The sequence below is a fragment of the Arvicanthis niloticus genome, chromosome 7 (genome assembly GCF_011762505.2).
Source record: "Arvicanthis niloticus isolate mArvNil1 chromosome 7, mArvNil1.pat.X, whole genome shotgun sequence".
Classification (NCBI taxonomy): domain Eukaryota; kingdom Metazoa; phylum Chordata; class Mammalia; order Rodentia; family Muridae; genus Arvicanthis; species Arvicanthis niloticus.
In genome coordinates, this window is record NC_047664.1 from 22,738,234 (window position 1) to 22,761,756 (window position 23,523).

The 23,523-nt window shown below is 45.0% G+C and overlaps 1 long non-coding RNA gene across 3 annotated transcripts; it reads left to right on the forward strand.

Moving 5' to 3' along the window:
- The first annotated feature begins 944 nt into the window (after nucleotides 1-944).
- On the forward strand, nucleotides 945-23,221 carry LOC143443048 (uncharacterized). Of its 3 annotated transcripts, none has more exons than XR_013111745.1 (5): nucleotides 945-1,255; nucleotides 17,325-17,425; nucleotides 17,500-17,693; nucleotides 18,459-18,692; nucleotides 22,950-23,221. It is a non-coding gene; the product is annotated as an uncharacterized LOC143443048 (long non-coding RNA). The 3 variants fall into 3 exon arrangements; XR_013111746.1 differs by having other exon boundaries at nucleotides 17,504-17,693; XR_013111744.1 differs by having other exon boundaries at nucleotides 17,325-17,693.
- The last annotated feature ends 302 nt before the right edge of the window (nucleotides 23,222-23,523 follow it).

Consider the following 23,523-nt stretch of genomic DNA (forward strand, 5'->3'; position numbering starts at 1 on the left):
TGAACTCCTTGGATCATACTCATCTGTTTCTAGAGTTTGTTTTAACATCACAGGATCTATCTGTTTTGTCCCATTGATGTCTTATTTTTCTTATTCTGTTACCCCCACAAACTATAATAAAGTCATGTTCTTTCTCAAAAAAAAATAATCGGAGACATTCAAAAATAAGTATTAGTTGGTTCTGATTTTAGATTTCAATTGAGAAGGGTCATTATGATCATCAATCTGAAAATACTGGGCATGGTAGCATCACCTGTATTCCAGGCTAGTATGACCTGCCTAAAAAACGCAGCATAAGCAACAAAACAACAACAAAAAGCAAACAAAAAAATTTTTTTTTATGCAAGTGTATAGTGGCACAATCTTTTATCTCTGGAGGCAGGAGGGTCAGGAGTTCAAGGTCATGGAGTTCCAGGCCAGCCTGAACTACTTGAGACTCGGTCTTTCAAAATAAAGTGTTGACTCAGATCTTAAAACTTCAAAAGTACTATCGATCTGCTCACAACTTCACGAAAACCCAGCACAGCTGCCTGCCTCATAATGCTGCAGGCTGGGCAGGGGAGGCCCCGTAGCTCTTCCTTTCCCAGGGGGCTGCGGGAAAGCCCGGAGCGCCCCTCGGCGGCCGGATCAGCAGGCTCTGCAGCCAGGCAGGTCCTGCTTTTCAAGCCAGTGGCCCGGCGGGGCGCAATGCGGAACCAACACTTAGGCCTCCCCTGCAGCCGGTTCTCCCCGCCCAAGCTGGGCTACCGCTGTTGTGCGTGGGATCGCAGGCCAGGAGCCGCGGCCCCGGGGCTGTCCTCGCCTCACCCCACTCTGCCCCTTCGGTATTTCTCAATGACTGGCGCTCGAGGACACTTCCGACGCGGGGGAGGGGTGCCACTCGCGCGGGTTTATCAGTTCCTTCCGGCCGCGCCCCGGCTGCTGCAGCGCCTGCATCACTACGCTCGGGCGAGCAGCCGAGCAGCCGCGGGTACCCGCTGTGCCAAGGGAGCCCAGAACAGTGCAGAGGTAGTGAGAGGCTCCGCGGCCCTGCAGGGTGAATGGCTCAGGCCCATTGCACAATCTCCGGTATAATTAGCCAAGGGCGGAGGTGCAGGGCTCATCCCCGGGGCAACACACTCCGGGATCATTTTCCCTTTCGGTTGCCTAGCCGGGATTTTATTAAACAGACGAAAGTCCCCCGCCCCGCCTCCTCCACGCTGGTGCAAGTATTATGAATGAAACGCCACAGCTGCTGCTGAGGTCACCACTTCAGGTAGGAGGGTGGCTCGACCGTGCTCAGCAGCTCACCAAAGGCTCGGGTACGCATTTGCTCAGGAGAGTCAGAATGCAGGAAGTATCTATGGAGCTGAGAAGGAAGCATTCTTTGTGTAAAAATGTAACCGCCAGGGTTTGCCCCAAGTTTCAGTTTACAACTGTACAAGCCTCAGCCAATTTAAGAATGGGTTATGCAAAGGGTCTGTGGCTGCTCTCCTTCTAGCTGGCCGCTGCTGGGTGGGAAGAGCTGTTTCTGGCAAGTTACTCCCCGATTCTAGCCCTACTCCCATCGGCTCTGGGAAAGGTGGGGAAGGCTGACCTTGGGGTGCACTCCTGAACTCTCAACGGGAGGCAAGAGAATTGCAAATTGGATCATGGCAGAGAGTCAGAAACAGAGAGAAGGAGAGGAGACAGAGAGGGGTCCTCCTCTAACTCTTGCAGAGGATCAGAATTTCTGAGTCAAGCTGGGTATGTGTCCCAGTTAGTAGAGTGCATTGTAGCATTTATTGCGCATGAAGCCCTAGGTTCGACTCTGCAGCCCCTCATTAATCCAGCCTGTAACCTCAAGGTCATTTTCACCTACACTGTTTGAGAGACACGGGAATCCTTAAGGTTTTCACAGAGGAAAACAAAACAAATAAACAAGGAATGAAGACTCATTTAGAGACTGCAGTAACTGAAGTTGGAGCCATGTCCATAGTTGAATGAATTTTAAATCTTGCTTGTTGTGTATTTAACAAGCATGCGAAGGAATCCCTGCCGCTGCTGCTGAGCGAGGGCGTGCGCTTGCACACACCCTCCCCACACCCCCCACTTACCTTTTTTGGCAGTCTCTATGTAACCCTGGTTGGCCTGCAAGTCAGCCTGCTTCTGACTTAAGTGTTGGGCTTAAGGCATGCACCACCACCACATAGGTCTAGAAAAACTCCATTCTCCTAAAGTTTAGGACCTAAACTAGTTCTACTTCCACCACCACCCCCCCCCCCCAACCTCCCCATTGTTGTTTGGTTGGTTTTCGTTTGTTTTTGAGACAGGATTTTTCTGTGTAACCCTGGCAATCCTAGATCTTATTTGGCAGACCAGGCAGAGATCTGCCTGCGTCTGCCTCATGAATGCCGGAATTGTCCGCATAGGCTACCACTTCTGGGTTTAAGTGGATTTCTTTTTTGCAGATATGAACTGGTATGTCTGTGAAGACTGAACCAAGGTCTAGCTGCTGAGCCAGCATTCTACCACCAAGCAATGTCTCTAGTTTCTCCTCCACACATCATAACTTAAACAAAAGAAAGAAACAAACGGAGAGCTTGTTTTGTAGAGCTGGCTGGTCTGAATCTCACCACCCTTCTCTCCCAGCCTCCAGAGTAGCTGTGACTATGGCTGTTTGCCTTCATTTCCAGCTGCAACTTCATTTCCTAAAGCTCTAGTCTTTCACAAATGGGTTTTTAATGGGTAGAAGCAATAGTCGAGGCAATCATTTTTCATATCTGCTTAAGGGTCAAGGGTCTATGAAGCCACGGGGATACCAAGGCACATGAACCCAGGTTCCTGCCTTCTGGAGGTTGGGTTCTGTGTGTCAGGCATCTAAAGAACAGGTTAGGATTTGTGGTCAATGACTGGCATTTGTGTGAGTGGGGTAAGCTCCAGAGTAAGCTGAGGTCAGAGAAAGGCTACCCAGAGGCTGGGAGGTTTGAGTCAAATCTTGGCGGATAGTGTGCTGGCCGGACTGTGGATGGATAACTGGAACAAGAGGTAAAGGGAGAGAGAGAGAGACAGATGAACATAAAGGTTCTGAGGTGCACACAGGGGTTAGAGGCAGGGACCAGGACAGAAACTGGCCAGGGCAGCCACAAGGTCCTAGCTAGAGATTTGATTTTCATTTTGAAGTCATGAACCTTTCTTAGCCAAGTCACAACTGATCTTTGTTCAGTCCCAAACCCTTGCCAGGTCGATCTTAGTTATGCAAATGTAGGGCAAGTGGCACCCATTGTTCTGGGATTAGTGGATAAAACCAAAGTCACACACTGACAGCTCCTGGGCAGGATAAGAGGACTCTCAGACAAGTTTGGTTTTGACTGCCTTTCATTTTTTTTTTTCCTAAGAAAAACTGAGCCTAAAACCAGAATATTTTATATAAAACTTGAAATCGTTGGTTCCTCCTTGGAGGGGGAAAAAAAATAGGAAGAAAGGCTTTGGCAACTCTGAGTGCCAAGCTGTAGCTGGTAAACTTGTTGAGTAGAAGCTGCTGGATCTGCTGGCCCCAGAAGGCATTCGAGCTGGTGACCCTTGGTATAAAAGAACATTCTGTGACTAGATCCAAACTCCCATTCCTGACTCCAGGTAGCTAGAGGTTGTTACTGAGTAAAGCAGTTTGCATGGAAGGAAAGACACCGATCCCCAACCCCCTTTCCCAGAAGGCTGTATTATGGGTGGGCAGGCCATGCAGGGTGCTTTCAGGCAGGCTTGGTCACAGCCCAGTGACAAAGAACAGTGAGGCTCCTAAAATAACGGCTAATGCCTACCCCAGTTCAGGCTCTGTTTCCAAGATAATCTGGCTGTCTGCCACTCCGTAGGGGGTTCAAGTGACCAGCTGAAAAAAAGTCACCAATTGGATCCTGCTCCTACCTAACATTTTTAGGGGGGGGGGAGTGGGGACACACACACACACACACACACACAGGTCTCAGAGTTTACAATTCTAAGAGATTTGATTACTCCTGGCACAGTAGATGGTTTGAGGTGAAAGAAGTCAAAACTAGTTAGACTTTTTCTTCCAAGACCAGAAATACCAATGCATAACAAAGCACAGTGGCAGGGACCACGAAGACAGATAATGAATTCCCAAGACACAAGTACCTTAGCCATGGCTTGTCTTTGTGATCTGTGAGCTACGGAACTAAGGAGGAGGTCTGGGATAATTTCCGGTTTCTGACTTGTGCCCCTTGGTACTCCTAATAAGAGCAGGATAGTCATTAAGGATGAGGGAGGCGTGGACTGCTTGCGGCAGAGCGACATTATAGGCAATTGCTACTACCAAGCTGGAACACACAGTAGGCCTGGACAGAGGGAAGCAGAAGCCAGAGATGGAGGTGGAGCATAGTTCATGGGGTATGATAAAGCACGTGAAGTCAGGCCTGCCCTGTGCCTAGGGCGAACCTGACTTTCAGTTGTAAAAGCTGATACATCATTCCTTTGGCTTGAGCTAAGTTGAGTTGAACCTTTGTCGCCAATAGCCAAAAAAAGGTTGTAAAAGCAGGAAATTGTTCTTTGAATCATGAAGAAGGGCGCAGGAAAGTAAGGCATGGAATATTATTTAGAACTATGATTTGTGCTGTTTTGGCTTCTCACCATTTATTTGTAAGAAATAGTTTACATTCACAATTTTCTTTTTCTTTTAATATTTATTTTCTATTTATTTGTTTGTTTGTTTATGAGAAAAGATCTGACTCTATATCTTTGGCTCACCTGAAACTTTCTGTATAGACCGGACTGACCTCTAACTCACAGAGGTCTGCCTCCCTCTGCTAGGATTAAAGGCATGAGTCGTCAGGCCTAGTTATTTATTTATCTCTAGTTATTTATTGCTAACTAATTAAATCTGGCTCATGGGCCAGAGAAGACCCTCAGAGAAGATTTTGATTGCTTTTAATTTTTTTTTCTAAACAAAGCTAAGTTTATTTGTTTATTTGAGACAGGGTTTCTCTGTGTAGTCTTGGCAGTTCTGGAACTTACTCTGTAGTCCAGGCTAGCCTCGAACTCAGATCTACCTGACTAATAAGCATGGGCCACCACCTCCAGGCCTAAATTTAATGTTTTCTTTTAGAGTATTTTATATAAAAACCCAAATTTTTTGACTCCTCCTGAAAAAAAAAATTCACTTGGTAACAGTGAATTCCTACTTTGTGTGTGTGTGTGTGTGTGTGTGTGTGTGAGAGAGAGAGAGAGAGAGAGAGAGAGAGAGAGAGAGAGAGAGAGAGAGAGAGAGAGTTTGGAAGCATGCACACATGAGGAGGTTGGATAGCATGCAAGAGTCAGTTTTCTCTGGTCAAAAGTCCTTTTAGATGAAGAGCTGGCTTTGTCAGCCAGCATGGATCCTCTGACACACCCATCCTGTGAAGGGCCCCACAGATAGCACAGACTTTAAACTGGTCATTAGATCTGCCTGTGACCTTGTGAGCCTTGGTCACATTCATCTGATGGCAGCCTGGTCCTTGGAAGCACTATTACAGTTGCTTGTAGAGCACTTCCTAGTGCATGCCCAAGGTCCCCAGCCTCCAGGACAGGAGCTTCTTTGGCAGGGGTGGGTCGGCATGGGGTAGAAGGGGTATTGAGACAGAGCATCATTAATAGCCCTGTCTTGTCAATTACTTGCCACACAGGCCAAGCTGTTTTGGAATTCATAGTAATCCACCTACCTCAGCCTCCTGAGTGCTGGGATAAGGGACATGCACCACCACAGGCACGACTCTAAAAGGTAGGATGTGGGTTAGCAGTTTCCCACAGGTACATCTGACCAGTACCAAGGATCCACAGAGTCTTAGGTACAATGGGACTTAGCACCGAGGTGTCCAGCCTCTCAGTGTGGGGACCCACATCACCATCTCGCTCCAGCTCCTCTCTGTTCATCATGTCTGACTTTTACTCCTCATCCTCACCATCATCCTCGTCCCAGGAAGACAGCAGCAGAGAAAGGGAGAACAGTGACAGAGAATCAGAATCTTAGAACTGAAGGAAGAGAAAAGGGCCGTGTTTATTGCACTTGTGCTTTTAACAAAGCAAGCAGTTAGTGGATTGTCATCAGCATTAATTGTGTGTGTCTGCATTTGTGTGTGTGTATGTGTGTGTCCTTATATGTCTGTCTGTATGTCTCTCTCTCTCTGTGTCTACGTATCTATCTCTCTGTATGTGTATGTCTGTCTCTCTGTGTTTGTTGTCTCTCCTCTCTCTCTCTCTCTCTCTCTCTCTCTCTCTCTCTCTCTCTCTCTCTCTCTGTGTGTGTGTGTGTGTGTGTGTGTGTGTGTGTCTCACTCTGTAGCCCTGACTGACCTAGATGGAACTCACGGTAGAGACCAAAGTGACTTTTACTCACAGATCCACCTGTCTCTGTCTCTCAAGTGCTGGGTCTAAAAGGATGTGACACCACACCCAGCCCTTGCTTTGAGACAAGTCTCCAGTAGTCCAGGCTACCTTCACTCTCTTGTGTGTAGCTTTCCTTTTGCTGAGATTACAAGCATGCAGACACATGTTTTTCACATATATGCTAGGGACGGAACGCTTGGCCTTTCCTAGGCTCAACGTTGCTTCACCACTGCGTTCCATCCTCACCCTAACTGAAACATCACCTACACTCCTTTGCAGTAAATAAAGATGAGAGGAAAACAATACAGTAAGGCTGGGTCCTGTGAACTTACGTTCACTGCTGCTCTGTCACAAGCAGCCACAAATGCAGTGGCTTGAAATGGGAAGCAGGGCTCTGTGATCTGTCTGCTTAGTGGCTCTGCTAGTGAGCATGCTCAGCAGGGACCAGGCAGCCTAGGAAATCACAGATGTGATGGGCAGGCTGATTGGCCAGGGCTGGGTAAGCTCCACTGTCCTCTGTGTGATCAGTTAGCCTCCAGTAGGCTAGCCCAGTCAGATCACATGGTGGTGGTAGTGGCAGGGTTCCCAGATCAGCAACAAGGCCAAACCCATTTTTTTTTCTTTTTTTTTTTTTTTTTTTTTTTTTTTTAAGGCTGTGCTTAAATCACATTTGTTAATATTCCATTAGCTAAAGAGGTCATGTGGTCGACCCAGAATTGGAGTCAGGTAAATTCTCCTTGAAGAAGGAAAGTCATGTAAAAAAAAAAAAATAAGAGATATATAGAACAAGAGGAGTCTATAAGCAGCTTTTACAACCTGCTTTATAGCAACAGTGAGCATTGTTGCGAGGCCTGGTGGCACAGGTCTATAATCCAACTTGGGAGGTAAAAGCAGGAGGGTCAGAAGTTAAAGGGTCATTCTTGGCTTTGTAACAAGAGCCAGAGCAGCCTGGGAGCTATGTGAGACTTTATCTCCTCTCAAGGGGGGACACAAGGATCCCCCTGGGAAAGGAAAACAGAAAAGATTTTTCAGGGGTCAGATGGGGTTGGGAACAGGAGGGACCAGGTGAGGGATGGGGAGAGAGAAAACACTTAAGACTTTATCTCCAAACAAATCAGCAAAATAAATACATAAATACATAAATAGAGAAAAAGAGGCGATGACTTGCTATGCTGATTTGCGTAAATTTAAAAAAAAAATTACAATTATCTATTATATGAGTCCCCACATGTTCAAATGCTTCTGGAGGTCAGAGGACAGCTACAGAAGTCAGATCTCTCCTTCCACATTGGTCCCAGAGTCTGAACTCAGGCTTGGCACTAAGTACCTTTATCCACTGAGCTATTTCCACAGCTCTGCTTCTTAAAAGAAATGTGTTTCCAAAGACATCAGGACAATTAACATGTTTGTAAACAAAAGCACATTAAGAAAACATTTACAAAATCTGATTGTTTAAAGTTGCTCTTGAGGCTGGTAAGATGACTTAGTGGTTGAGGGCACTTGTTGCTCTTTCAGGGCACTCAGGATTGGTTCCAAGCACCCACATGGTGGCTCACAGCTATCTGTAATTCCAGTTCTAGGGTATCTGATGCCATCTTCTGGCTTCAAGGGGCACTGCATCTAGCTGGTGTACAGCTATAACATGTAGGCAAAATATAAATTAGAAATAAATATTTTTATTTTGGTGTTTTTTAAATTTGTTTTTTTCAAGACAGGGTTTCTCTGTGTAGCCTTGGCTAACCTGGAACTCACTGTGTAAACCAGGCTGGCCTTGAACTCAGAGATCCTCTGCCTCCTGGATGCAAAGATTAGAGGTGTATGCCACCATGCCTGGCTGAAAATTTATGTTTGAGACAAGATCTCTCTGTATAGCTCTGGCTGACCTGGAGTGTGCCACTGCACCCAGAAATATTCTAAAAACCCACAAAGGTAGTTAAGCATGGTGGCACACACTTATAATCCCAGCACATAGGAGGCAGGGGCAGGCAGATATCTGTGAGTTCCAGGCCAGCTTGGTCTATGTCAGTGAGTTCTAGACCAGCCAGGATTGTATGGTGAAACCCTGTCAAAAATACTATAAATAGTTATAAAACATTATATAAAGCTGTTTGCAACTAAATTCTCAGAAAAGTAAATAATTATCTCTTCACTTGCTCGCTCTGTCACCTGATATTGAGGGGTGAGGAGAGAAGGTTGGAACAACTGCACTATGGTGTGAGGTGTCTGTAGGCCAGGAGAGGTGCCCTTCTTCAGCCCTCAAGTGGGATTACCTTCTGGAAGCCTCTCTCACTTCCTCTTTGTGAGACTAGTGAGTCAATGTGTACTGTCTTTTTCCTGTCTCATGTCTCCCCATGACTGTGGTTGTTTATCTGCCTTTTTTTCATTAATAATAATAATAAAACTTAGGGGGTAGAGTTGAGGCATATATGATCAAAATAGATTGCATGAACTTCTCAAAGACTTAATAAATAGATTCTTCTTTTTTATTTGTGTATTTGTGTGGGCATGTGTGCACCACCATGTGCATGTATAGGGGTCGTGGGACAACTTGCATGAATTGGCGCTTTCCTTCTCCTAATTGGATCCTAGAAATCAAACTCAGGTCTTCAGGCTTGGTGGCAAGCACCATCATTACCTACTGAGCCATCTCTCTGCCCCTATCTGCTCATCCACATTGCCTTCCCGCTATATTATAATCTCAGTATATAGGTAATAAGAGGCAATAGAGACCATCTCTCACTCCTTTTAGTTTTAAGGCCTTCTTACCACCCACAGTGGGTACCAGTAATATAGCAAATGAAACAACCACCATGCTTGCCTTTCATCTCTTTAGGTGTATTATAACCAACCAAACAAAAAAGTTGGGTGTGGTGTTCAATGCCTGTAATCCCAGCCCTAGGGAGGCAGAGCAGAGGAGGAGGGGCCTCACAATTCTAAGATCAATCTGGTCTACAGATGAGTTCAAAGCTAGCCATGAAAGTGAGAACTTTTCTTTACAAAAAGCAAAAGTGTGCATCTTGGGGCGTGGGCTACTGTTCATTTGGTAGAGAACTGACCTAAGATTCAGGAAGCCAGGGCTTTGATCCTCAACATCACATAAAATGGCTCCGGTGATATAAGCCTGTGATCCCAGCGCTCGGGGAAACAGAGACGGGGATGGGGGTGTGTGTGTCAAAATTTCATGGTAATTTCAGAAAAATGGCTCACCTAGTAAAGGCTCCTCCTGCCAAGACTAATGACTTGAGTTTGATTCCTGGAACCCACAACAGTGGAAAAAGAGAACGTAGCTCCCTCAAGTTGTCCTCTGATTCACAGGTCAGGTGTGTGGCAAGTTCCATCCCATCCCCCCACTCCCCATTAAATAATATTAGAGTGATAACAATTTTAAGGTACGCCTTGGCTCATAGGACATTCAAGGTCCTATGACTTGGACTACCTAAGACTCTGTTGTATAGATGGATGGATAGACAGACAGACAGACAGACAGACACAGACAGATCCATCTTGCCTCATGACATCACAGTATATGCTGAATAACTTTTCAGTGTCCCCATCCTGATGTCAGATAACTAGCTGGTAAGTTCCTATAAAATGAACAGTAGTACAGTCACAAAGTTTAAAGGACATTAAGGAACCACCAGTTTTAAGGTAAAGAAGGAAGCCAGATAAGTCTAAGTGACTCACGTTAGACCACACAGATAGTAAGGAGCAATACCCAGAACTGTCAAATGGGGAACTCAAAGTACAAATTCTCTAACCGAAGTGCCTTTGTTGCAATAGGGCAGCGTGCACCAGGCTTCCTGCTGTGCTGCTTATCAAAGTTGTAACTCATTCATAAAAGAGTAAACAAAGGCTTCCTCTTTCCTCTGCAAAGACTGACTCAAAGCAGGTGGAGAGCCTCACACCTGGAATCCCAATACTCCAGAGCCTGAACTAGGATTTTGCTGATTTACAGGACAATCCAAGCTACATAAGACAATACGGTCGCAAAGAAAAACAAGCGGTGGACCGTATCATTAATCCCAGCACTCAGGAGGCAGAGGCAGGTGAATCCGAGTTCAAAGCCAGCCTGATCTACCAAGCTAGTTCCAGGACAGCCAGAACTACACAGAGAAACTCTGTCTCAAAAAACAAAGAAAGAAAAAAGCCAAAAACCAAACAGAAATAAACACCATTGACAAAGAGGAATGTTATTTAGAGACATACACATACGGCTTGTGTTTGTGGCTTACATGTAATTAAGGTGGCCATTGCCGGTCTGGGGTAACAGTCATTTTGTTCTTTAAGTGTGGCTTGCTGGGCTGGAAAGATGGCTCAGTGGTTAAGAGCATTGATTGCTCTTCAAGAGGTCCTGAGTTCAATTCCCAGCAACCACATGGTGGCTCACAACCATCTGTAATGGAGTCTGATGCCCTCTTCTGGTGTGTCTGAAGATAGCGAGAATATATTCACACATGTTAAATGAATAAATAAATCTTAAAAATATATTTAATAAGTGTGGCTTGCTTTTTTTTTTTTTTTTTTTTTTTTTTTTGTAGTAAGGTCTTATATATTCCAGGTTAGCTTCTAACTCTGTAGCCAAGGAGGACCTTGAACTTCTGATCCTCCTGCCCTGCCTCTCAACTGCTGAAATCACAAGTGTGGGCCACTAAGCCTCCTGAGGTGAGGGAATAAAACATGGGGCTGCTGGGCAGTGGTGTCGCATGCCTTTAATCCCAGCACTTGGGAGGCAGAGGCAGGCGGATTTCTGAGTTCGAGACCAGCCTGGTCTACAGAGTGAGTTCCAGGACAGCCAGGGCTACATAGAGAAACCCTGTCTCGAAAAACAAAACAACAACAAAAAACAAAACAAAAAAAAAACGTGGGGCTGCTTGGATGCTGGGCACACACTCTAGCAAATGAGCTACATCCCTGACCATTTATTTTGAGACAGGGTTTTACCCTGTAGCTCAGAGTGACCTAGGAAATCACTGTGTTCTCAAAATCTTGTCTCAGCTTCCCAAGTGCTAGGATTACAGGTACCGGTCATGATGTCATCCGTAAGCGAGCTTTAGTCCAAGCTTTGCTACTTTCAGCTAAACTACAATATGGAGACTATTTGAATTCTTTGTATGCACAACACGGCAGCCCTGCCCTGCAGTTGTCTGTATGTTCAAGGGCAGGCACATGGGCTCCATTTGCCAGTTGCAGACGAAATCTAGCAAGCAGCTATCGCTTTGTTTAGACGTATCTCTTTAAAAGATTTTCTTTTTACTTATTTATGGTTATTTATAGGTGTGTGTGTGTGTGTGTGTCTTCATGTGTGTGTGCATGTGTCTGTAGGTGGCCAAGGAAGCCAAAAGGTGTTGGGTCCTGTCATAGTCACTGTTTTATTGCTGTGAAGAGACACCATGACCAAGGCAACTCTTAGAAAAGCAAGCACTTAATTAGGGGCTTGTTGGGTTTGAGGTTGAGTCCATTGTCATCACGGTGAGGAAGGTGACAACAGGCACAGCAGCCATGGTGCTGGGGAAGTAGGTGAGAGCTACATCAGATCTGTAGGTTGAGAGAGAAACTGGGCCTGTCATGGGCTTTTGAAAACCCCAAAGGCCACCCTCAGTGACATACTTCCAAATGATATACCTCCTGGTCATTTAAATTCTTTCAAATAGTGCCAATCCCTGGTGACTCAGCATTCAAATATATGAGCCTATGGGGGCCGTTCTTACTTTTACCACCACAGAACCCTAGGAGCTGGAGTTACTGCCTGTTGTGAGCTGTCTACGTGGCTGCTGGAACTCAATTCTGAACCTCTGGAAGAACAGCAAGTGCTCTTAAGCACTGAGCCATCTTTTCAGCCCCACAGATACACTTCTTTGAGGTGTTATCTGCTGACATTTGTAGGCGAAGAAAATTTTGTTGTTAGCCAGGTATATCTCTATAAGTCCATATTCTGGAGGATGATATAGGACCATTATCTTGAGACCAAGGGCAACCCAAGCTATATAGCAAAACACACAGGTAGACAAAAAGGTGGTTTGTAGTATATGCCTATAGTTCTGGTGCCAGGGAGGTAGAGGCAGGAGGATTAAGAGTTTAACATCATTTTTGGTTACATAGTAAGGCCTGCCACAACTACTAGTCTCAGTAACAAACAAATAGATTAAATGAAATTCAGTCTTTTCTATTTGATAAACGGTTAAAGGAAAGGTTAAAAGAAGAAAGGTTAAAATTAGAAAATAATATCAATAACATCAGCTATAACTGATAATATACATATTTAGCTTTATGGATTTAGTCTATGTAGATAGTTCATATATTTAAATTTTTTATGTTTATGTGTGTTTTGACTGCATTAAGTCTGTGTTCCTGGTTCAAAGGTCAGGAGAGGGCTTTGGAGTTAGACTGTTGTGAGCCACTATGTGGGTGTTGAGAATTGAACCCAAGTCCTCTGAAGAGTAGTCTTTGCTACGCTCTCTCTCCAACCCCTTGAAAGTATATATACTTAATAGTACATAGTATATCATAATAGGATGGGATCATATTGAACACATTAAAAGCCAAGTATAAATGCATGTTTCTTCAGACTCCTGTCTTATGCATGTTTCCAGCTAATATCTAGGACTTGATATCATTCTTTTTGATTTGTTTGAGACTCTGTAGCCCAAGATGGGCTGAAACTTACGGTATAGCCCAGGCTGGTCTCAAACTTTGAACAATCCTATCTTAGCCTCCTGAGTTCTGGGATTAAAGGCATGTACCACCACACCTGGGGTTTGGTTTTGTTTTTCTGGTCTTGTCATCACATGTATAGAACTCTTTTTAAAGAGTTGCATCCTGTTGAAACTTCCATCTTGGCATCTCTAACAAGTGGTGAACTCTTTTGCTTAACTAGTTTTCTTTTAAATCAAATTAGTTTTCAATTAAATCAAATTCCTGGAGTAGAGAAAGAAATTCTCAAATTAAGTTTATACCCATATATTTATATCTACCCGAATGCCCAATGTGCACAGAGTATTCAAAAAATGTTTATAGAATGAGCCAGAAATGGGCTTACATTGTTTTTGTGTTGCAATGACAACACACAGCCTGCAGGTAAATTGATACTGTTGTCTCTGGTGAAATTCTCTCATCAAACTGATGAGGCTCATACTGATAATAAGATCACAAAGGAAGAAGGGGCTGGACAGTGAGTTAACATGGCAGCCGCTACCACAGGCTTGGACAATTTATGAAAACCAAATATACAGCCTTAAAGATACAATGTGGGCCTGAATACCCAGAAGCACCTGTCTGTAAGATTTGTAACAAAAGTCAGTCTGAGCAGCACGAGGAGTTTAAACAGAGTGGTGGATCCAAGAGCCACTGCAGAGCTGAAAAAGTGATGGAATCCCCCAGCACCAAAGCCATCCTGCAGGAACTTCAGTGCATGAGATGTCAAAATAGAACATGAAGCTGCCACAGCCACCAGAAGGGCTGTTAGTCACCAAGGCCCTGCCTCCCCTCCCCCACTCAACTTAAGTCTTCATTTTCCATATTAGTGAATTTTCAGCTACATCTTATAGACTTCAGTGTACTGGAGAGGAAGCCCCACTCAGACTTCACTCTGAGACACTGTTCTGATACTAACTCCTTGTTCATTTGAAATTCTCAAGTTTTGCTGTGTAAAATCTTCTATTTGTGCTGTGAGACATCTGTTGAGTAGAACCACTGTCTGTCTAGTTGAGTTTCTAAGACCAAGAAACCAAGAAGGCGTATTGACTGACTGCTCTTCCAGAGGTCCTGAGTTCAATTCCCAGCAACCACATGGTGGCTCACAACCATCTGTAATGGGATCTGATGCCTTCTGGTGAGTTTGAAGACAGCTACAATATATATATTCACACACACACACACACACACACACACACACACACACACACACACATATAATAAAAAATCTTTGGGCCAGAGCGAGCTGGGCTGGAGCGAGGGGGGAAGAAGGTGTATTAAAATCGATTTCCTTTGGGATCACTGGGCACAGCTAACGCAACTGAGAATAGACATGTCACACAATCACCTGCTGGTGACACATGCTGGATGCCTTTGCCAGCCCTGCATTCTCGCCACAGCTGCATGGTGGCCGTTAGAGTAGATAGAAAGGCTTCAGGTAGTGGCTGTAGCACCACTGCTGTTCTTAAGGCCGGGCTGTGGTGGCCCATGCCTTTAATCCCAGCACTTTGGGAGGCAGAGGCAGGCGGGTTTCTGAGTTTCGAGGCCAGCCTGGTCTACAGAGTAAGTTCCAGGACAGCCCGGGCTATACAGAGAAACCCTGTCTGGAAAAACCAAAAAAAAAAAAAAAAAAAAAAAAAAAGTACTTTGGCTGCACCCTTGCTTTCTTAAGTTTTAAGTGATGCCCCGTGCAAACCATAGCCTCCACTCTTCCACCTGTACCCTTAGCCAAACGTTAGATTGTAACCCTCCCCTCTCTCTGAAATTGGCCTTAACTCACAGTTTCCTGGCTCCTCACCTTTATCAAGGGGGATCAGCTTTCCCTCTCGTCCTCAACTTCCTTGTCCCCTATCACCACCTAACATTCGCTGTGGCCAGAAGCCGTCAGATGAGGTTCAAAGAACCTGGTCTCCCTCACTTAGCTTCAGATCACACTCGCACACCAGCCTGGGAAGAAGTGCCAGGCCTTCAACCCCGCTGCCACCATCAGTGCTTTGAGCTCAGGTCTCCTGGTGAACAGAGCAGACACAGGGCCACTCAGACCTGCTAACGCTCAGGGTCTTTGGTGGTTACGGAAAAAGGTCATGCTGAGGGTCCTAAGCGCATGCTCGGAGTCAGTTCCTTTTCCCAGAACTGCTTTTGCTTTTCCTCATTAAAGAGGTTTTAAGCAGGGTTCTCATGTCACCCTGGCCACCCATCTGGTCTGATGTGGAGTCTCACAGTTGGAACTTGAGGCCCTGACCCTTGGCCTCAGGTTTCAGTGTCTGATCCTCAGACCGGCTCCACAGGGACCTGGAGGATCTCCGTGTCACCACTTTTGCAGATTCATGGGTCTGGCCTCCTGGCTCGCTGACATTCTCTACTCTGTTCCGGACCACTAAATGTTGAAATGTGGACATATACTGAAATAAAGGCAACTGGTTGTGTTTGAAAAAAAAAAATTACAAACGACACGAAGGAAGGACTTTTATCGGTGGCTGCTTCATATCTGCTCCCTTATAAGAAATACCAAGTAGATAAACTGTTAGACATCTGACCGGAGGGCCCAGGGTTTAAGCCTTTATTTGGGCATATCTGAGGCCAGCCTGGGCTGGCTGCATGAGAGAAACCCTGTTTCTAAATAAATAACATTAATCTTTCAGTGGTTCTGAGATTGATGGTTCTGCTTCCAGATTTGCCTTCTACTTCTGAACTTAAATTTTAATTTTTAATTTTTATCCAATAGCAAACAACTTGCAGAGAAGTGGGACATTCCTTGAACACCCCAGTCAGTCAATCCATTCTCCCTCTCCCTCTCCCTCTCCCTCTCCCTCTCCCCCTCCCTCCTCCCTCCCCCTCCCCTCCCTCCCCCCCCCCCTCCCCCTCCCCCTCCCTCTGTCTCTATCTCTGTCTCTGTCTCTATCTCTGTGTTTCTCTCTCTCTCTCTCTCTCTCTCTCTCTCTCTCTCTCTCTCTCTCTCTCTTGTTTTGTTTTGTTGAGACAGGGTTTCTCTGTGTAGCCCTGGCTGTCCTGGAACTCACTCTGTAGACCAGGCTGGCCTTGAACTCAGATATTCGCCTCCCAAGTGCTGGGGTTAAAGGTGTGCGCCACCACTGCCCAGCCCCTCTCTTTCTTTCTAAGACATAGCCCTGGCTCTCCTGGAATTTGCTCTGTAGACCATGCTGGCCTCCAACTCATAGAGATCCACCTGCCTCTGCCTCTTGAGTGTTAGGAGACTAAAGGTGTGTGCTGTCACCACCACCTGACCTGGTTATTTCAATATGCCTGACACTTTTGGCGAACTGATTTAAAAACTTCAGGTAGGGAGTGAGATGTTGATACTTGCTATCATGTTAGCTAAATAATCTCACTCTAGCCCAAGCTGCTCTAGAATTCACTATGTAGCCCAGGATGGCACAGAACACTTGAGACATTTCTCCTTCCTTGGCCTTCTAAAGTGTAGCTCTGTTCTTCTTCTTCTTCTTCTTCTTCTTCTTCTTCTTCTTCTTCTTCTTCTTCTTCTTCTTCTTCTTCTTCTTCTTCCTTCTTCTTTTTCATTTTTCATTTTTTTTCTCCTGAAGAACCCCAGACCACCTGGTTTCTCTTCACACAGGTACTCTTTGTTCAGGTGACTGTGACTGCCCAATCTGTAGTCGTTCACCCTTGATCTGTTCCTTAGCACTGCTGTCTGATTCCCACTTTGGGAGACTTGCAGAAGTTACTCTGGTTTTCTGTTTGTTGATAAGATTAATTTGATAATTAATTAATTATTAATTTGATAATAATTGATTAATTTCATTTTAATTAATTAATTAATTTGCAGCACTGGAAATAAAGCTAGAGCCGTTTTTATGCCTTCTGCCACAGAGCTACATCTCCAACCCTTACTTTCTTAAAAAAGGGTATTACTTTGTAGCCTAAGCTGGCCTTGAACTTGTGACTCTCCTGCTTTGCCTTCTGAATGCTGGGATTATAAATGAACACTGCCACGCTTAGATAACAAACTCTTCAAGAGGAAGATGGCAACATTTTCCATCCTGCATGCCATATGGTCTGTGTTTTAACTACTCAATCAAAATGACTACAAGAAATATTTAAATACATGTGTGGCTATATTTCCATAAAACTTTATTTATAAATTATGTGGCTAAATTGGCCTGGGAGCTATAATCTGTTTTTTAAAAGCATGGTCTTATTCTGACCCAGGTTGACCTGGAACATACTCTGTAGCCCAGGGTAGCCTTGAACTTATAGGGATCCTCCTGCCTCAGCCTTTCAAGTTGTGAACCACAATGATTTGAGTTCTTGTTCTTTTGAAATAGGAACACATGAACTCTATGCTGGCCTCAAACTCACCATGTACCAAGAAAGACCTTGAACTCCTGGTTCTCCTACCTACACCTCCTGACTGCTGAGACCACAGGTATGTGCCACCAAGCCAGCCTTGTCTGTTGTGATGATACAAATAAATACTCAATAAATGTTTGTTCTCCTAAGACAGGAACACTTGAATTTCCGTTTTACGAGAAGGAAGCTGAAGCACAGAGGTTGAGGAGCAAAGACAATACCATCTGGTGATTGACACATCCGAGACCTAAGCCCATGTAGTCTGGCATGAGAGTCTGGATTCTCAGTCACTGCCCTGCAGGCCTGACACAGACAGGGGCACCAGTGGCTCTCAGGAGATTTGGGTGAAGACATACATTTTTGGCTATTTTATTGAGTTTATATTCTTACCACTTCCAACCCTTATTCCACCCCAGTTCCTTCCAACCCCCTAGGAGAGAAGGGTAGAAGGAAAAGGGGGTATAGATCTCCTTAAACTACTGTTGATTATGGGCGTTGGGTTCCTAGGGGCAGGTTCAACCTTCCTTGTTAGAACATCCAACAACCCAGCAAATACAACAGCAAACCAGCAAGAACCAGCTTCTGGAGCAGCTGCAGGAGGTGCAGCTGTCACCATAGCCCTCTTGGGGGGCTCTTGCATTTATACCCTCTCCACAGTCCCCAGAATTAAACTATCTGCAGCTGGCAAAAGTCACACACACACACACACACACACACACACACACACACACACACACGTGCCATAGCAAAAAAACAATCCTAGTTATCGGCTGTAGACAATCTGAAGCAGCCCCCATATCCCACACCTGGGATTAAAACAAAAACATATTCACATAATATAACTGGGTTTTTTTTTGTTTTTTGTTTTTTGTAGTATAGAATAGAGTGTATTCAGGACATGCAGAGGGGAGTTAAGAGGGTAGTAGAGGCAGAGAGAGAGAGAGGAGGAGGAGGAAGAGAGAGAGAGAGAGAGAGAGAGAGAGAGAGAGAGAGAGAGAGAGAGAGGAGAGCCCACCTCCCATGAGTACGGGGTAGGGGAAGGGAAGCAGAGAAAGAGCAAGAGAGAAACAAGAGACCAAGAGCCATAACTGGATTTTTTTTTTTTTAAGGAACCAGAATTTTCACTACAGCTGGGAGAGGTTATTGTAGCTGGACCTTGAAAAAGGAAGAATTCCCTGGAAGATGAGAAGGGAGAAACTCGGCACTCTAGGCCATGGGTACCAGGTGTGAGAAACAGATGCTACAACAGAGCATCATGAGCCCACTGTAGGAAAGGAAGCAGCTTCCCTAGAGATGTACTCACTCTCCAGTAGGCCTGCACACAGGGGCTGATCTAGTGACCGGTGGGTATGAGAAAATGTGTGGAACCTTTCATTACATGCACTCGTTTGGATTTAAACTTGGTAGCAGATGGACCACTGAAGTGTTTTTGAGCATGGGAGAGAATGACCAAATTTGCATTTTAGGTCAATTTTTAAAATTATATTTTATTTTAAAACGGAGATGTTCCATGCATATTGTACAATCGTTGAAAGCTCAAAGATACCCCCTCCTGCTGGGTTTTTATTTTTTAAAATTTCATTTGAGATGAGGTCTCACTATGTAGCTCTGGCTTGTCCTGGAACTCACTCTGTAGACCAGGATGGCCTCAAACTCACAGAGATCCCCCTGCCTCTGCTTCCCGACTGCTGGGATTAAAGGTGTGCACCACTATGCCTGACCTTCCTTGCCTTTTAATCACCATCCCCCGTGCCAGGAACACTCACTGTTTTCGGTTAGAAAGATAAATTTTGCCAAGTGGTACAGTACAAGCCTATAGTCCCAAAATTTGGGAGCTTGAGGTAGGAGGATCAGAAATTGAAGGTCATCATCAGATCTGTGGGGAGTTCGAGGCCAACCTGAGTTGCTGATATCCTTCCTCTAGATAGACAGATAGATAGATAATAGATGATTGACAAATGATAGACAGATTGACAGAAAGAATCATACTAGATAAGGTTGGGCTGCTGAGTATCTAACTCATTACTGGCCATTTCCATATCTGACCTAAAAGACAACTTCGCTCAACAAAATAATTTTTATTCTTAACATTTTTAAATTTTTCATTTATATGTGTATGTGCTTGCGCACGTGCTCGTGTATGTGCGTTTGTGTGTGTGTGTGTATGTGTGTGTGTGTCCTTGAAAGCCAAAGAATGTGTTAAAATCCATTGGAACTTCAAGTTTACAGGCAGTTGTAAGCCTCCTGATGTGGGTGCTGGGAACTGAACTCAGGTGATCTGCGAGAGGATCCCTGAGCTGTCTCTCCATCTCTCCACACAATCTTACCTGTTAGGGAAATTTATTATAAATTAAAGTTCCTTCCTTAATAAGAGAAGGTCAAGCTAGGTATGGTGAGACATGCCTGCAATTTGAGCCCTCAAGAGGTAGAGATAGAATAGTTAGTTTCAGGCCAGCCTGGGCTACATACTGAGTTCAAGCCCTAGCAAGCCCCTGTCTCAAAAAATAAAAGTTAAACAGATTGAAAGTCACTGTCTTGCTTGGGGTCGTAAGCCACATTTGTTATCCCAGTACTCAGGGGGCAAGACGATCACCATGAATTCAAGACAGATATGACTATGTGAGCCTCTATCCCAAAAATAGAGAAAGAGAACAGAGCCCTTCAGGCTTATAATTGATCCTAACCCAAGGTCTGAAAATCGAGCGAGTGCTCTATCCTCTTTAAATGCATCTCAAGAAGCTTGACTACTTGCCTTCGGTGTTACCCTATTTCCTTGGGCACCTCAAACCCTGCCTGCTCTCGAATCACCCAGGCCAATCACATTAGCTAATGGAGCCCTCCCTCTTTTCTTCTCTTGGCCACTCCAAACTCTGTTACACAGAGAAACCCTGTCTCAAAAACAAAGAAAGAGAGAGTTCAGTTTCTTTAAAATATCTAATCCTTTAAAAATCTAAAATCTCTTTTAAAAATTTGAAGTCTTTCAGCTGTGGGCTCCTGTAAAAATAAAAATTAAGTTAAATATTTTCTTCAGGAAGAAGAACCAGGGCAGCATAGCCACCATCTGAACAAAGCAAAAGCAAACTCCAACAGTGTAAATAACTCAATGTCCAATTAGCTGGGATTCACTTACCGTCTTCTGGGCTATTCCAAGGGGCTTGGGTCACAGTTCTGCAGCTGGTCCTCTGCAGCACACACAGCTTGTCTTCCAGGTTCGGCTGGTTCCATTCCACCCCTGCTGCCATTCTTGGTGGTCATCTCATGGCTCTGGCATCTGCAAAATGCTCCAGTCTTCTGTTGCAACTGGGCTGCCCTTTCACCAATAACTTCTCCTAGGTCCTCTTCATGGTGCCAAGCATCAACTTCTCTCTCTGACTTCCTCAGTCCTGGGCCTTCAACTGCCACTGAGGCTGCACCTTCACCCATGGCCTCCCCTGCCCTCTCACAGTGCCAAGCCTCTGCTGCTCTTCATGACCCCTTCATGCCTTCAAAACCAGTACCACTTGGGTGATCCTTACACATTACCAAGTTGAGCTGCAGCATGAGGTACAACCTGGGCCGCCCCTGGAACACAGCTTCTATGTGCTGACTCTCAAGAAACACTTCTCCAAAGATTTCACCTCAAGGATGCTGGTCTCTTCTTAATCACCACTAATTTCTCAGCTCCAGCTGACCAGCATCAATAGTCCCAGTAAAGCAAAGGTTTTATTTTAGTGCTTCTCTTGTTAAGCATGGCTAATTCTTTAGCTCCAGCTGGCCAGATGCTGCAGATTCTTCACACAGAATAGAGACCTCCATCGTCTGCAGGGCTCTCAGTATTCCTAACTCCCAAGCACCGTCATAACAGCCTCCTGAGCTTTCAACACTCAATGGCTCTTCTAGCCCGGAGTTCCAAAGTTCTTCCACAATCCTCCCCAAAGCATGGTCAGGTCTGTTGTTGGGAGCTGACTTTTGGCAGAAAGCAGCTAGATTATCTTTGCAGCCATCTGGAACCATATACCCTGATAAGAGATTTGGTTTTCAATAGCCTACAACAGCTGAAGCACACTCTGATATCCCACATATTTTGTGTTGCTGTTTACTGCTCCCAGCTGCAAGGCATGCGGTTCACGTGCTGTCCACGTGCTATCCAGGCCATACATGCCTGTAAGGCGCACGTGGTATCCAAGCCTGCAAGGTGCACAGTGCACATGCTATCCACGCTATAGATGCCTGTAAGGCTTATGTCATATCAACACCTGCAAGGCACGTGGCAAAAGCCTATAAATACCTCAGAATTCCCTTCAATAAAAGAGACTTGGTATGAGACTTGAGACTTGATCAGAGACTTGACCACACACCCTGTCTTGTCTCCATTCTTCGCATCTCTTCCCCTGCTGCCCCACTCTCTCTCTCTCTTGACCAGAGCACTTAGCCCCAAAGCGTTGAGGCAGAGTAAGGTTCTCAACAGTCTGTCACAGCAATATCCCACTACCCTGGTACCAACTTGTCTTAGTTAAGGTTATTATTGTTTTGATGAAACACCATGATCAAAAGTAACTTGGGGAGGAAAGGGTTTATTTCACTCACACTTCCCTGACAACAGTTCATTATCACAGTGTTCTGGCTGGTTATGTGCTTAGGGCCAACGTCTCCAGGGTTCCTGTATACCAGAGATCTTCATTTGGCTCTGAATTTTTTCTCCTGTTGCTATGATTTAAAAACAAACAAACAAATACAAACAAACAAACAAACAAACAAAAAGAAGGGCAGCTTAAGGGAGAAAGCATTTATTTAGCTCACAGTTCCAAATTACAGTCTGCCATTATCAGGACGTCACGGCATAGGGTCCTGAAGCATGTTAGTCATAGCATGTCTGCAATCAGAAGAAGGGAGCAATGACTGCATGCATGCTAATGCTCACCTTGCTCTCTTCACCCCCATGTAATTCTGGATCCATGTCCTAAAAAATGGTGCCGCCCACAGTGGGCAATCTTCCCATCTCAACTACTGTAATCAAGATAATCCCTAACAGACATGCTTAGAGGCCATGTTCCACAGGCCATGTGTTCTGTTTTGTTGTTGTTGTTGTTGCTTTTTAGCTGATTTTTGGGCCCAAGGTGAAGCGATGGGATTGTGGGAATTATAGCCTTTCTAAGATGAGTTGATTTTGGCCAACAGTTAGATTGTGGGTAACCAATCTCCCAACAGCATCCATGCATGAATTTTGGACCATGCAGACTTACACATACTCCATACTCTATCCATAAGAGAAGCATGGTTTCTAATAAGCAACACAAGCTACCAGGAATAAAAAAGAAGCTGGGTATGGTAGCCTATACTTGTAATCAAAGCACTCTGGGGGCTGAGACAGGAGGATTACACAAGTTTGAGACAACCTAGGGCTAGCTATCACATACCAAGCCACTTAGAACTATATAGTAAGGTTCCATTTTAGCTGAGATTGGTGGTATATGCTGAATACTAATACATGGGAGGCAGGGACAGGAAGATTGTTGCAAGTCTGAGACCAGCCTGGTTTATATAACAAATTCTAGGCAAGCCAGGGCTACATAGTGAGACCCTATCTTTTTTTTTTTTTTTTTTTTTTTTAAATTTGTTAGGAGACTCGGCAAGCGGTGATAACATTCGCCATTACAAGATGGTGCGGGCATCCGGTGCTCCCACAAGTAAACAACTAAACTGCTCAGGTGCAAGAGGCAAAAGCGCGCCAAGCCACTGCCCATCCTTGGGCGTAATATGGGGTGATGAGTGAACAGCCAATCAGAAGGGAACATGCCACTCTAGGGTGCATATAAGCAGTGCCTTTTCTGGGCTTGGTGTCTTCCACTTCAGCTGATACAAGAATAAAGCCTCGTTGTAGTAACTACTTGAACACTGCCTCCCGTGTCTCTCTTGTGGGCAAGGGGACTCGGAAGGGGCGCGGAACAATCTGGTGCCGAAAACCCGGGAACTTCAAGGCGCCGCAGAGACCCCCTAGACTCAGGGCGGGTTAAAAGACTACAGGATCGAGGTACATCTCTGAGAGGTATGCTTGGGGTGGAAGCCTTGGTTGCGAGCGGATTTTCACTCATTGCCGCTGCTGCACTAGTTGTCCTCTTGCTTGCATTGCTCTCGCTTTTAGCTTATTTGTGTTGTGAAGATCCAGCTTGCAGCACAGCTATTAATGCAAGTCAA